Source organism: Schistocerca cancellata, chromosome 6 (assembly GCF_023864275.1).
Source record: "Schistocerca cancellata isolate TAMUIC-IGC-003103 chromosome 6, iqSchCanc2.1, whole genome shotgun sequence".
Lineage (NCBI taxonomy): Eukaryota > Metazoa > Arthropoda > Insecta > Orthoptera > Acrididae > Schistocerca > Schistocerca cancellata.
In genome coordinates, this window is record NC_064631.1 from 702,234,605 (window position 1) to 702,247,633 (window position 13,029).

Consider the following 13,029-nt stretch of genomic DNA (forward strand, 5'->3'; position numbering starts at 1 on the left):
GATAGGGTGTTAGTGTAAGACATAGCTAAGAAAGAAACAGCCAAAGTTCATCGGTATGAGGGATTTCTTTCCTTGGTTAATGCCGAATTTCGCCCAGTTGGAGGCGCAACTTAATGAGTTGAGGAGGTAATGGAAGAAGTACGAGTGGGTCATTTCTCGAAATGCTGCCTCTGAGGGACAACTTTAGTGTGTGCACACGTCTAGGCTATGCCAGATTTAAACTATGATAACACAGTTCAAGCCAGTGCACCGATGCCTGGTGTAGTTGTGTAAAACTTTGGAGGGAGACACACAGTTACATATGCTTAAAGGGCACGACTGCTCTTGAACTGAAATGTTCAGTATAAGAACTCGATGCTTTGGCTATGTTACCTTCCACTCAAAAATTCTGTTTGTGCTTAGAGCATTGTCTCTTTCAGCTGGAGACTTTTAACCAGGCCGTCAGCTGGGTGCCGGCTTGGTCACAGCGCACTGGTCACATAGCGTAATGTTCTGTCTTGCTATCGGTCTTTAATTTTACAGGAAAGCACATTTGTGAAAGCGAGAATGTTGTAGTCGATCGGCTCAGGTGGATGTTTGATAAATTGGAAGACGCCATTGCAGATGTGCAAGAGTATGTGGGTGCCATGCTTTCCGAATGCCCACTGATGGTCAAAGCGTACGGAAGCAACAGGATGCCGATTCCATCCTTTGTCAGTTGAGGGAACGGATGCTAAAAGGGGTAGTATGTAGCTCCTACAATTTAAGAGGCAATCTCTTATGTTGTTTGATCAGGTAATGCCGTGCAAATCGCGTGATATTACCTAAGGATTTAGTCCTTCTCGCTTTTTATGTACCATGTGATAATAGGAGGGGGGCATCTTTAAAACCAGAATGAAACTAAGAGAACACATCACGTTGGACGGCATGCGCAATAGTATATAGGGCAAAGTGGCAGGTGTAAGTGTTGTGGCATGAGCAAACCTACTACATGGCCTCGCCAAGGGTTTCTGGCCTCGGATGTTGTACGGAAAGGTCGTATATCGATTATGTGGATTCATTCCCACCACCAACAAATGCTAACTGGTATGTGTGAGTACGCGTTGTCCATTTTATACAGTTAGTTGGTTGATTCTGACATGGGGACGACGTTACAAATTACCACCAGGATCCCTCCCGACAGTCTTTGATACATTCAAGCCCAGTAGGGTACTGATCGCTAAAGATGCGCTGAATATTTAGAAAGTTTTGTTTAGAGGCAGGCATCTGCTATACAACTCGCACCTCGTATTATCCGAATCCATCGTTTGCAGAGAGAGTTAATCGCTACCATGGAGGGGGTTAATTAGTTACTGTTTTATGGTAATGTAGAGCTGTATTTACTGGTATTCTGTCTGTGGTATAGTGAAGCTCGTATTTAACTTCGTAAGTAATCTTGTGATTCTTCAGAATGGATCAGCAATGCAAAAGTTAATCAGAAATGCAAAAAAAAAGTCTTCTGCAAATATCGTAGCGACAGTACAGTCTATGCTGTTAAATTTAAGAACACTGTCTTGTTAGCAATAATGTCACCAATCTCACTTCGATAAAAATATGAAATATAAATAATTCCCAAAAATACCATATCTGTAAATCACGTCACTATTTAAATGTTAACTCTATCATACGTAAATTATAAATGGCCTACCTGTTTGTGCAGTTAATAAATGCTGGCTGCTATTGCTATTGCCAGACTAATGCGGGTGTTGCTCCTATGCTAGTTAAAAACCATAAATTTACACTATTAGCAACACGATGTGCAATACATGTTTTAAACCAAAGAGACAGCCGCAAAGCTCCTGTACTAGTAAATTTCATTACTGCAAGTAACGTTGTCCATTATAGTTCTGTTATTGAGAAACGTGGTAAAGCAAAATTATGTATGTGAAACTTCAAATAAAGAGAAAAATGCTGATTGATTGGAAACCAATAAAGTAACTAAATTAACAAAGCCTTACATCATTAAGACAAAATATTTTAACTTTTGAAATACTAAAAATTCACACTACATTAATAGTTGAAAAACCTGAATAAATTCTCTTAACTCTCTTACAAACACATATGCTATCCATCTTAGAGGTAAAATCTGTAAACCACACATCATCATAGAAATCTCCAGTTCTAACTCCCCGAGGAAATGAATTACTATGCATGAATGTGTCAACAACTGACCCATAACAGTAGCTTTTCTACAACTCATAAGTTAGTGTAAACAAACATCATCAGAAAAAAAAATCACTTAAACAGCCATGAGTTACTGAAGAAGACTGCGATGGTGGAATCATATTTGCTGCGAAGAAATGTTAAATGAACGAAACATATGTTAAGTTGTCAAAATCATCAGTCATGTGTACTAAATGCAAGGGTTTTGTTTTATACAGATAACTGCACATTTTGGTAATATTTTGGTTGTCACACAGAAAAGTAAAGATTCAATCGCATCTGAGTAGTTGCGGGCAACATCTCAGCCAAAGACATTGCGCTGTGAGACACTGTTAGTAGAACCTTTGCTTGTGAGTGGCTACAATCTTGGGGAGAGAGGTAGAGTGGAGGAATCGAGTTATATCTTGTGATGGAGTAAGATTTGTTTGTATTTTGCAGTTATGGAGAAATATTTTGTAAATTCATTCAGAACACTTCAAACGGTAACGCTATAACGCATTTGCATTACTTTGTTCAGGTATTTAGAGTTAGAGATTTTTATGATAACGTAACAATGTGTGATTTACTGACATTTTTTTTAAAGATGGACAGCATAAATGTTTGTGGGAAAGTAAAGAGAAATTGTTCAGGTGTTTGCGCCATTAAAGTGAAATGGCTTTAACAATTCAAGTGCCAAAATATTTTGTCTCAGTAACGTAAAGCTTGGTTAATGCAGTTACTTCACAGTTTTTTTATCAGTCAGCATTCGTCTCTTTATTTCAAGTTTCACACATATAAATTCAGTTTCGCAATTCCCTCAGTGACAGAACTTTAATTGACAATGTTCACTGCGGTAGTGAGATTTATGAGGACCGAAGTTTTCTGGATGTCTCTATAGTTTACAGCACACATTGCACGTTGTGTTGCCAGTAGTTTAAATTCTTTTTAATTAGCATAGTAGCAGCAGCCAAAATAGTTCGGAGGCAGCAGCAGCACAGCATTAATGCAGTGCGCCAACATGTACGCCATTAATAATTTATGTCTAATACAATTAACATTTCAACAGTGACATACTTTCCAGATGGGGCGTTTTTAGTAGTTATTTATATTTCACATTTTTCTCTCAGTCAGATCGCTTTTATTACTGATAACAGAGCAGCTTTCTTAAATTTAACAGAACAGACTGTACTCTTCCAATGAGCATCGCAGTATACAGTTTAATATTGCATTTCTAATTAACTAATGCAATGCTGATCACTTTTGAAGAATTAGGAGATTACTTACGAACTTATATACGAGTTTAACTGTTTCTTAATCATGATTTCAACTTCACATTACCACAAGACAAAATACCAGCGAACGTAACTATACATTCTCTTGCGGGTCGTACACGGTGGGTTTCGTCACTGTATTGGTTGGAGAAAGCCTCCAACACAGCAGTGCATGAATCCCATAAGCAAACCTCGATCGGCCTCATGTTCGTCTTTAAGCTCAGCACAGTCCTCTGAAATATGTGGTCGAGGAATGATCTGCTACGTGAGCGGATGAACGCTGTGCAAATTAGGGATGATCGTAAAACTTTGAAGCTCGCCCATGAAAGGATGGCGTAAAGGTACAGCACAGGTACCCGTTGAACCTCACTTCACTGGGGGAACTACGTGAAGGGTAAGAACTTTGCCATGGCTAGTAGGTGAGTAGATAAGGTCATGGAAAAAATGTTACCTAGGTTCATGGGTCCAGTGCAGATATTTTCCTTCTTGGTGCCTCTAACCTTACCGAGTGAATATTAAGGGCTTGCCCCTCCCAAGTGAAGCGTTGCCAGAATGGGTATGTGGTCTGGAATAATTAGTTGAAATTTTACTACATCGCCTGTTTTGTGCAGAAGAAGGATTCAAAGTTCCTTCTCAAGAAAATTCCATATCATATTTACTTATCGACACTAGCAAGTGCCTTTCAGTTAAAATTCACACCACTACGGAAATATACAGAATGAATATAAAAGTGCAGGCTATGGACACATGTGTGATGACAGGAGGAAGTGTTGATTTCTCTGTGAGTTGTGCTAGGGTAGCGTAGTGGTAAGGTGACGGCTCGCGATAAGTGGGACCTCCGGATTGGAGTCCTGGTCAGGCACAAATTTTCACTGTTGTTATTCCATTAAACAGCTGATGGTGGTCCATTTTCGCAAAAGCGAATTAATTTCATAGTGAGTTCAGTTTGTATGCCAAGAAGAAGTATGGCTGGCCGCGGCTGTGAATCTCCCTCTGGAGATGACGTCTCCTTGGTTGTTATTGTTCATTTTAGTTACTATTGCAAGCAGTTATAAAGAATATTTCGGTATGTTGTCAGCCGACATCCTAATGTTTATACAAGATTCTCAGCTCCAACTCCAGCGTCTAAGGCGATTGTGGAGAGGGGAGGTGTGTGAAGGTACAACGCGCATGCGCGGGACAAGTTGAAATTCCCGCGAATGCTCGCCACGTATGAAGTGGTTACAACAGTAACCAAAGCTTGGACGGCCGTAAATGCTAATGGCACGTGACCTTGGTGTGTGGCCATCGAATTGAAAACAACGCATCGAAGACGGAGGAGACCGCCAGTTGGAGCAGCGACGGGATGCATGTCCATGGCGATCGGGGGGGGGGGGGGGGGCACCTGAATTTGTCACTTTGGAAAGTACTGTCTTAACAAGAAACATAAAGATTACTCGTGAAGTCGACTGTGACTAGCTAATGAAGATTTTTGGCCTTTTGGGGCGGTGGACAGCATCCATCGAGTCAAAATCGATTTGCTGAGGAAGTTTCAGCATTTAGGCCATTACGAGATGTGAGTAGTTGCATCTCAAAATTTTCTCTAATTTCTTTATGGATTGTTTTATTTTGTTTGTGATTATGTTGGGCAAGTACCACTAACTGGATGTGAACTCGCAGCAGTGTTTGCATTGGGGTTAAAAATTTGGGCTCGGTCATAATAAAGTGACGTTAGACTATCAACACCAGTAAGCACCTTCTGCCTTCAGTCAACTGGTTGTGATTGAAGCTTGAGTTTCAACAGCAGTTGTGGTTGGGAAAATTTGAGACTTGGTTTGGTAACGAAATATTTATGTCAATAATATGGAGTGGGTGCTTTCAGGGTCAGTTTGAGTGGAAATGAAGCTTGCGGGATGACCAGCATAGTGTTTTGAATTAAATCGGTTGATGTTCTGTCATTAAATACCTGAAATTTTTGCGATTTTCGTAACTTTGGGTAGGCACCTCAGTGTCTTATAGATTTAATCGAAGTTGGAACCTGACCAGTGTTGTCCTGAATTAAACCGGCGGAAGTTTCTTGTTTTTAATTAATTGAATTTTATCGTAAGAAGTATTATGTGGGCATCTTCAGTGAAATTTGACTGAAGCTGAAGTTTCACCCTTCATCCGACAGCCAACCACCATGCCCTTTTCGGCGTCGAAAGAATCGTTCGGTTTCTACATTATGACAACGAATGCACTATATCACGATTCCCCCCGACACGCGTCATACACCCGCCACTGTCAATATTTCCATCTGCTGTCTTTGAGCGGTTATTGCACTTTGACGTTCTATGCAGGCGGTTGCCAGATAACTGGTATTCTCTACTCACATAAGAGAACTGGGCTGGTAATTCTGGGGACGTATAGTGTGTCATTAACTGAAAAGCGGCCAACGCTCTTTGTGGGGGAAGTTGTGTTGCACGAAGGAATGCTACAGCTGCTGTACATGAAAGCTTAGAATCAGATTGTAGAAGTATAAAGCACTGTCGAGAGATGTATGTAGAGTGTGTCCATATGCGTTCCTTGCTGTAGCGTTATTGACAACTCGTATCTGTATTATGTACAGGGATAACGCATTTTGTGAAAAATAAACACCTGTTGGGTCTGGTGTAGGCTGCAGTACCAGTAATTCACAAGTGAAGCGACGGAGGGTTGGTACAGTATTGTGAAACTCCACGTAGTTGCTTTTTATGGTGAAGTGGTATAGGCAGAGGGGGGTATCGTCTGCTTCCTCTTCAGTTAGCACATGTATGAAAGAAGGAAACGCTTGCCCACAATCAGGCGACCTACTTTCCGTCACGATTCAACCCTTCACCACCTCACCCTGCCCCCCCCCCCCCTTTTGCCAACCACATACATCCCCAGAACATAATGTATCCCTTAAAACATTTGTACTGATCTCATGTATTTAGGTTTGATACATACATTACGTAGTTATTCTTAAGCCACTTCATTTAACAATAAACATTTACTTCATATCATTAAACAACTATTTTCAATAAACAACAATTTTTCCGAATCTTGAAACGAGGAAAATATTTGTCTGAAAGCAATAGTAAATGGGTATTTTCTGTGGGAGACTTGATGTAGTTTAATTTTGTAACGGAAAACATTTTTGGTACGATCCGCGGTTTTCAAGAAATCCGAGAACAAGGCAAAAAATTGCGACTTTTAATAGCCTGTCGCTCTCCAACCCAACACGTAGGCTCACGTCTTACCGGTAGCGACTTTTACTGCATGATATTCTGTGATTATTATCTGGCTGTACTCGTTTGGTTATTGGGACAGGAATTCCACACACTGCTGGACATTATGTGACGTTGCGGGGGTTAGGACAGTAAAAGTGGTTATAAAAACAGGTAGACTTTTTCTGCAAGTTATTATTACTCACTAGGCTGTGACTTCCCCGTTATTTATATGTGTGGGCAAAAACGGACCAACTGCAGTTTTATTTCGTGTTAGATGATGTGATTCTGCACATTTTTAAAACTATGAACTTGACATTAATAATGCAGAAATGACATTATGTGGTGGAAATTTTGTTATCGTGCATACGCGAACGTCAGTAAACTACAGCACTAGTTGCTTTCGAATAGCCAATATGTGGCGGGTATTGATGGAGGAATATTATTGCCGTCATATGGATTATCCTGGCGCTACGTGGATATAACAGACGCATTATACCACTGACAGACCTGCTGCAATTTCGCCGCCCCCGCCATCAACCTGCTCACGATATCGCACTCCATCATTCACCACGCATAGACAAGCATGTCTAAAACTTCACATTGCCCAAAGCTCCTGCTTCTTAAAGCCTCTGAAAACGGTTGTATTCATTTTTGTTGTCATTTCGTATTAATTAACTATTATTAATATCTGTTTTTCAATTTGTAACTTTTTGCCTTTAAGTTCCATTAAACGTATCTTTACGTGAGTTTGCTGGGTTTCGGTATATATTTCCCCAGTGAAGCTTACAGAAATTTTCTTGTTGCATTGTTAAGTTTCTTAAAATGTGCACATACTGTTGCGTTCGCCATTATGCTTCTGTCTCCGGCCAAGTAGCTTAAGACTGGTTATTTCTCATTGGTGAAATGTCTGAATACGCTGTGTGCTGAAAGGAATTTGCCATTTTGCACCATTCCCGAACTCGGAAAAAAATTAACTTATAACTATTTTTGTGCAATATTACAATTTTTTGATCAGTTTACATGACTGTAATTAGGAGTTTTGTATCATTCTATCTTTGGAACGTTTGAAGGTTGTTTGCAAATTGCGAAAGTGACTTCTACAACAAGCTTTATTACCGAGTGGCTTTTTCCAGCTATTAAATGGTTAAATACCATTTCATTGTGGTTCAGAGTTGAATATTTGATTACAATGACGGTCAAAATTCGATTGTTTAAATTTCTACAGTTTCTCATTCATTACATAAAGAGTGATGCTAAGAATAGTATGATAATCTGCGGATTTGTTTCTCTTCAAGAGTTGCAGTCATAAGAAGTGCAAAAGTTTCTCAAGTACTTTGTTGAAGATGGTCTACAAAGTGTTTTTCACCATTTAATCTCTGATCCTTAAGAAAGTCAAAAATTTTAAGTATTTTATGTTACCACCTCTTCCCTAGGCTTTTTATTTGTCGTTGCTAATGTAGTCTTGTTTAAAAAGGTGTGTATGTTCCTTTTTCTCAGATATACTCTTTAGTGATCGTCTTATTGAGTAGTGAGTGATTGATATTCTTGACAGCTCATGGTATTCTGGTTTACGTATATAGTCATCTTCTTGCAGCTCTAATGATATTCAATCGACCATTTATCCATTTACACAATGTGTCCCGTGTATCCCATAATAAAGAATAAATTTCTGCAATGTGGAGCAAGCTATTCATTAAATGGCAGAAACAGCCACAGTACAACGTTTGTTCAAAGTATAACGAAAAAATCTTTTGACAATCGCAAATATACCCAATCTGATATTTATGAAAACTACTTCGAGATTTCTTAATATAGGATGAACAATAAGCAAGGAGAAAAACCTCTACAGGTGATTTCTTCCAAGAAAAGGTACATAAGAGATAATACAAGGAGCGTATCCAGGAAATGAGCTGTGAAGAGAGGAGGAGGCAGCGTATGTTGATTACAAAGCAAATGATGAAATCGTTTTGAGTTATCACAACAATTGGCTCTGGGTAGAAAACTAGTTATCAATTACAAGGTCTATGCTTATGCAGCTTGATACTTACTGAACTGAAGATCTTGAAGATAGTTGTAAGAAACTACTGTCATTATGGGATATAAGTCGTCGATACTGCTTACCGATGATGCATCACCTTATTCTTCCCTCCAAAACTTATCTTGTCGCTCCAGTATCGGAAACTCGCTAAAATTGCACTAGAATCTACGTGTTCTGACCAACGGTAATTAAACAGACATGCAAATTAATTCCCTATACGTATGGATTTGGTAGTGATTTACAATGAAGTATATTTTTCTCTTGACAAAGACAAGAGGGCATAAAGTCTCCCCCACTACAGGCTATAGCCAATGCGAAGGCATCCATGTACACAAACGTGGGAACTCTACATTGCTAACAAAATAAATGGTATGGGCTAGTCACAGAACTTATTTCTAAATTTTGAACAAACAATCCAGCTGGCTTTCTCTGGAAAAATGTCTGGTCTCACGCTTTGTAGCTTGTGTTCTCTAGTCGCCCTGAGATTTTTTTATTTGCCAAAGGTATTTGTTTCACCTCGCATACAATGATGTTTTGTGACTGACTCTCCACACATACTAGCAGCTCCTGTTGTACTCCGCTGCACGACCGCTTCACTCTGAGTCTTACTTGCGTATGACTTTGCCTTTCAGTAAAAACATATTTACCATGCATGCAGTCTCCTAGGGACGCATCTCTTTTCCTCACCAGCTACAAGCATCAACGCTTCCCTATACCACAAGGAAATAAAATAAGCCTCATTATAATTGCAGCCATTGGACGTTTCTGTTATTTAATACATTTTTTTTGTTAATGACTTGAAACAAGGCCCCAGCAGTAGACAACATTCCATTAGAACTACTGACAGCCCTGGGACAGCCAGTCCTGACAAAACTACAATCTGGTGAGCAAAATGTGTGAGACAGCCTAAATACCCTCAGCCTTCAAGAAGAATATAATAATTCCAAACCCAAAGAAAGCAGGCGTTGACAGATGTGAAAATTACCGAACTATCAGTTTAATAAGTCACGGCTGCAAGATATTAAGGCGAATTCTTTACAGACGAATGGAAAAACTGGTAGAAGCCGACCTCGGGGAAGATCAATTTGGATTCCGTAGAAATATGGGAACACGTGAGGCAATACCGACCCTACGACTTATCTTAGAAGATAGATTAAGGAAAGGCAAACCCACGTTTCTAGCATCTGTAGACTTAGAGAAAGCTTTTGACAATGTTGACTGGAATACTCTCTTTCAAATTCTGGAGGTGGCAGGGGTAAAATACAGGGAGCGAAAGACTACTTACAATTTGTACAGAAACCAGATGGCAGTTATAAGAGTCGAGGGACATGAAAGGAAAGCAGTGGTTGGGAAGGGAGTGAGACAGGGTTGTAGCCTCTCCCCGATGATATTCAATCTGTATATTGAGCAAGCAGTAAAGGAAACAAAAGAAAAGTTCAGAGTGGGTATTAAAATCCATGGAGAAGAAATAAAAATTTTGAGGTTCGCCGATGGCATTGTAATTCTGTCAGAGTCAGCAAAGGACTTGGAGGAACAGTTGAACGGAGTGGAAAGTGTTTCGAAAGGAGGATATAAGATGAACATTAAGAAAAGCAAAACGAAGATAATGGAATGTAGTCGAGTTAAGTCGTGTGATGCTGAGGGAATTAGATTAGGAAATGAGACACTTAAAGTAGTAAAGGAGTTTTGCTATTTGAGGAGAAAAATAACTGATGATGGTCGAAGTAGAGAGGATATGGAATGTTGACTGGTAATGGCAAGGAAAGCGTTTCTGAAGAAGAGATATTTGTTAACATCGAGTATAGATTTAAGTGTCAGGAAGGCGATTCTGTAAGTATTTCAATGGAGTGTAGCCATGTATGGAAGTGAAACATGGACCATAACTAGTTTGAAGTAGAAGAGAATAGAAGCTTTCGAAATCTGGTGCTACGAAAGAATACTGAAGATTACATGGGTAGATCATATAACTAGTTGGGAGGTATTGAATAGGATTGCGGAGGAGAGACGTTTGTGGCACAACTTGACTAGAAGAAGGGACCGGTCGGTAGGACATGTTCTGAGGCATCAAGGGGTCACCAATTTAGTATTTGAGGGCAGCGTGGAGGGTAAAAATCGTAGAGGGAGACCAAGATATGAATACACTAAGCAGATTCAGAAGGATGTAGGCTGCAGTACGTACTGGAAGATGAAGAAGCTTGCATAGGATAGAGTAGCATGGAGAGCTGCATCAAACCAGTCTCCGGACTGAAGACCACAACGACAACGACTTGAGTTGATTTTCTGGTTGGGAACGCATATTTTGTTATTATCCTGATAATGTGGCGGTTTTTGGAAAAAAACTTATATTTACATGTGAGCGATGCGTTGCAATAAAGTCACTAACTCAGGTTGGCTGTGTTCCACGATACATTGTATTAATTGCTTCAGTGTTACAAGGCTCGTTCCATTTGGCTTCCTTTAGATGCACTGCTATCAATCACTCATCTTGTCATGATTAGCCTCATTCTTCCTAATATTGCAGGCGGCAGCCAAATAACGTCAAAGACCACCATTAAGACCACTAGCTGATCGACCACCATTAAAGCAGTATGCTTGCTTTTGGAGCTGCAGAATGAGATGTTTCTGACGTACATCATTGAACTTAGAAATCGTAGCCACTACCGCACACGTCTTAGGCTCTTGTAAATCTTTAGCGTGGTAAGCATGGACTGTATTCGCATTCTCCCAAGCAAGGCGAGCGCGGATTTTTTTATTTGGGATCAGGGTCTCGAATTGCTTATCTGATTTATCACAGCCAGAAAGCTGCAAGCACCATGCCCATAGGTGAGAGCGCTGGTATTTGTTCAGACTTTCGCGGGAGCTTTCTTAAACTCATTAATATTTTCCTCAGTTATTGGACGTTTTCACGTCACAGTTTCAAAAACACCGATTCTTTCGTGCTATTTTATATTATTTTTTGCAGCTATCGGACTATCAGATTCAAGTTAGAAAGTTCCGTCTGTCTTACGTTCTTTTGGGTTATTTGTTATGGCTATCTGGCTCCAAAATATATCTGAACACGAGCATCATATGAAAACGTTTCTTATTCTTTTCCAATATTATAGCTGTTTAGTTGAAAAATGGGAAACGTCACTCCAAAATAACAACAGTAATAGTCAGATTACTTGCTGTTATTGCCCCTTTTGCAAGTAATACACTTACCTAACTTTTCATAAACTGATCCAGTAGGAGGTGCATTCAAGTTCTAAGGCCTCCGATTTTTTTTCTCCGGACTGGAAATAGATAGAAACATGCGAATTGTTTTAAAATGAGGCCGCGTTCATTGTCAATATGTCCCAGAGATGGCAGCACCGTACGGCAGATGGAATTTTACCGCCAGCGGCGAGAATGAGAAATGTTTTAAGTACTTAAAATAGCGACGTTTTCCTTACTTGAATAGCGCGCAATCATTCCTTTTCTGAATTTGCGTAGTGTGAAACCAATTGAAATTCATCGACAGTTCAAGGAGACATGTGGTGATGGAGTTATGGATGTGTCGAAAGTGCGTTTGTGGGTGCGACAGTTTAATGAAGGCAGAACATCGTGTGACAACAAACCGAAACAAACTCGGGCTCGCACAAGCCGGTCTGACAACATGATCGAGAAAATGGAGAGAATTGTTTTGGGGGATCGCCGAACGACTGTTGAACAGATCGCCTCAAAAGTTGGCATTTCTGTGAGTTCTGTGCACACAATCCTGCATGACGACCTGAAAATGCGAAAAGTGTCATCCAGGTGGGTGCCACGAATGCTGACGGACGACCACACGGCTCCCCGTGTGGCACGTTGCCAAGCAATGTTGACGCGCAACGACAACACGAATGGGACTTTCTTTTCGTCGGTTGTGACAATGGATGAGACGTGGATGCCATTTTTCAATTCAGAAACAAAGCGCCAGTCAGCTCAATCGAAGCACACAGATTCACCGCCACCAAAAAAATTTCGGGTAACCGCCAGTACTGAAAAAATGATGGTGTCCATGTTCTGGGACAGCGAGGGCGTAATCCTTACCCATTGCGTTCCAAAGGGCACTACTGTAACAGGTGCATCCCACTAAAATGTTTTGAAGAACAAATTCATTCCTGCACTGCAACAAAAACATCCAGGAAGGGCTGCGCGTGTGCTGTTTCACCAAGACAACGCACCCGCACATCGAGCTAACGTTACGCAACAGTTTCTTCGTGATAACAACTTTGAAGTGATTCCTCGTGTTCCCTACTCACCTGACCTGGCTCCTAGTGACTTTTGGCTTTTTCCAACAATGGAAGACACTCTCCGTGGCCGCACATTCACCAGCCATGCTGCTATTGCC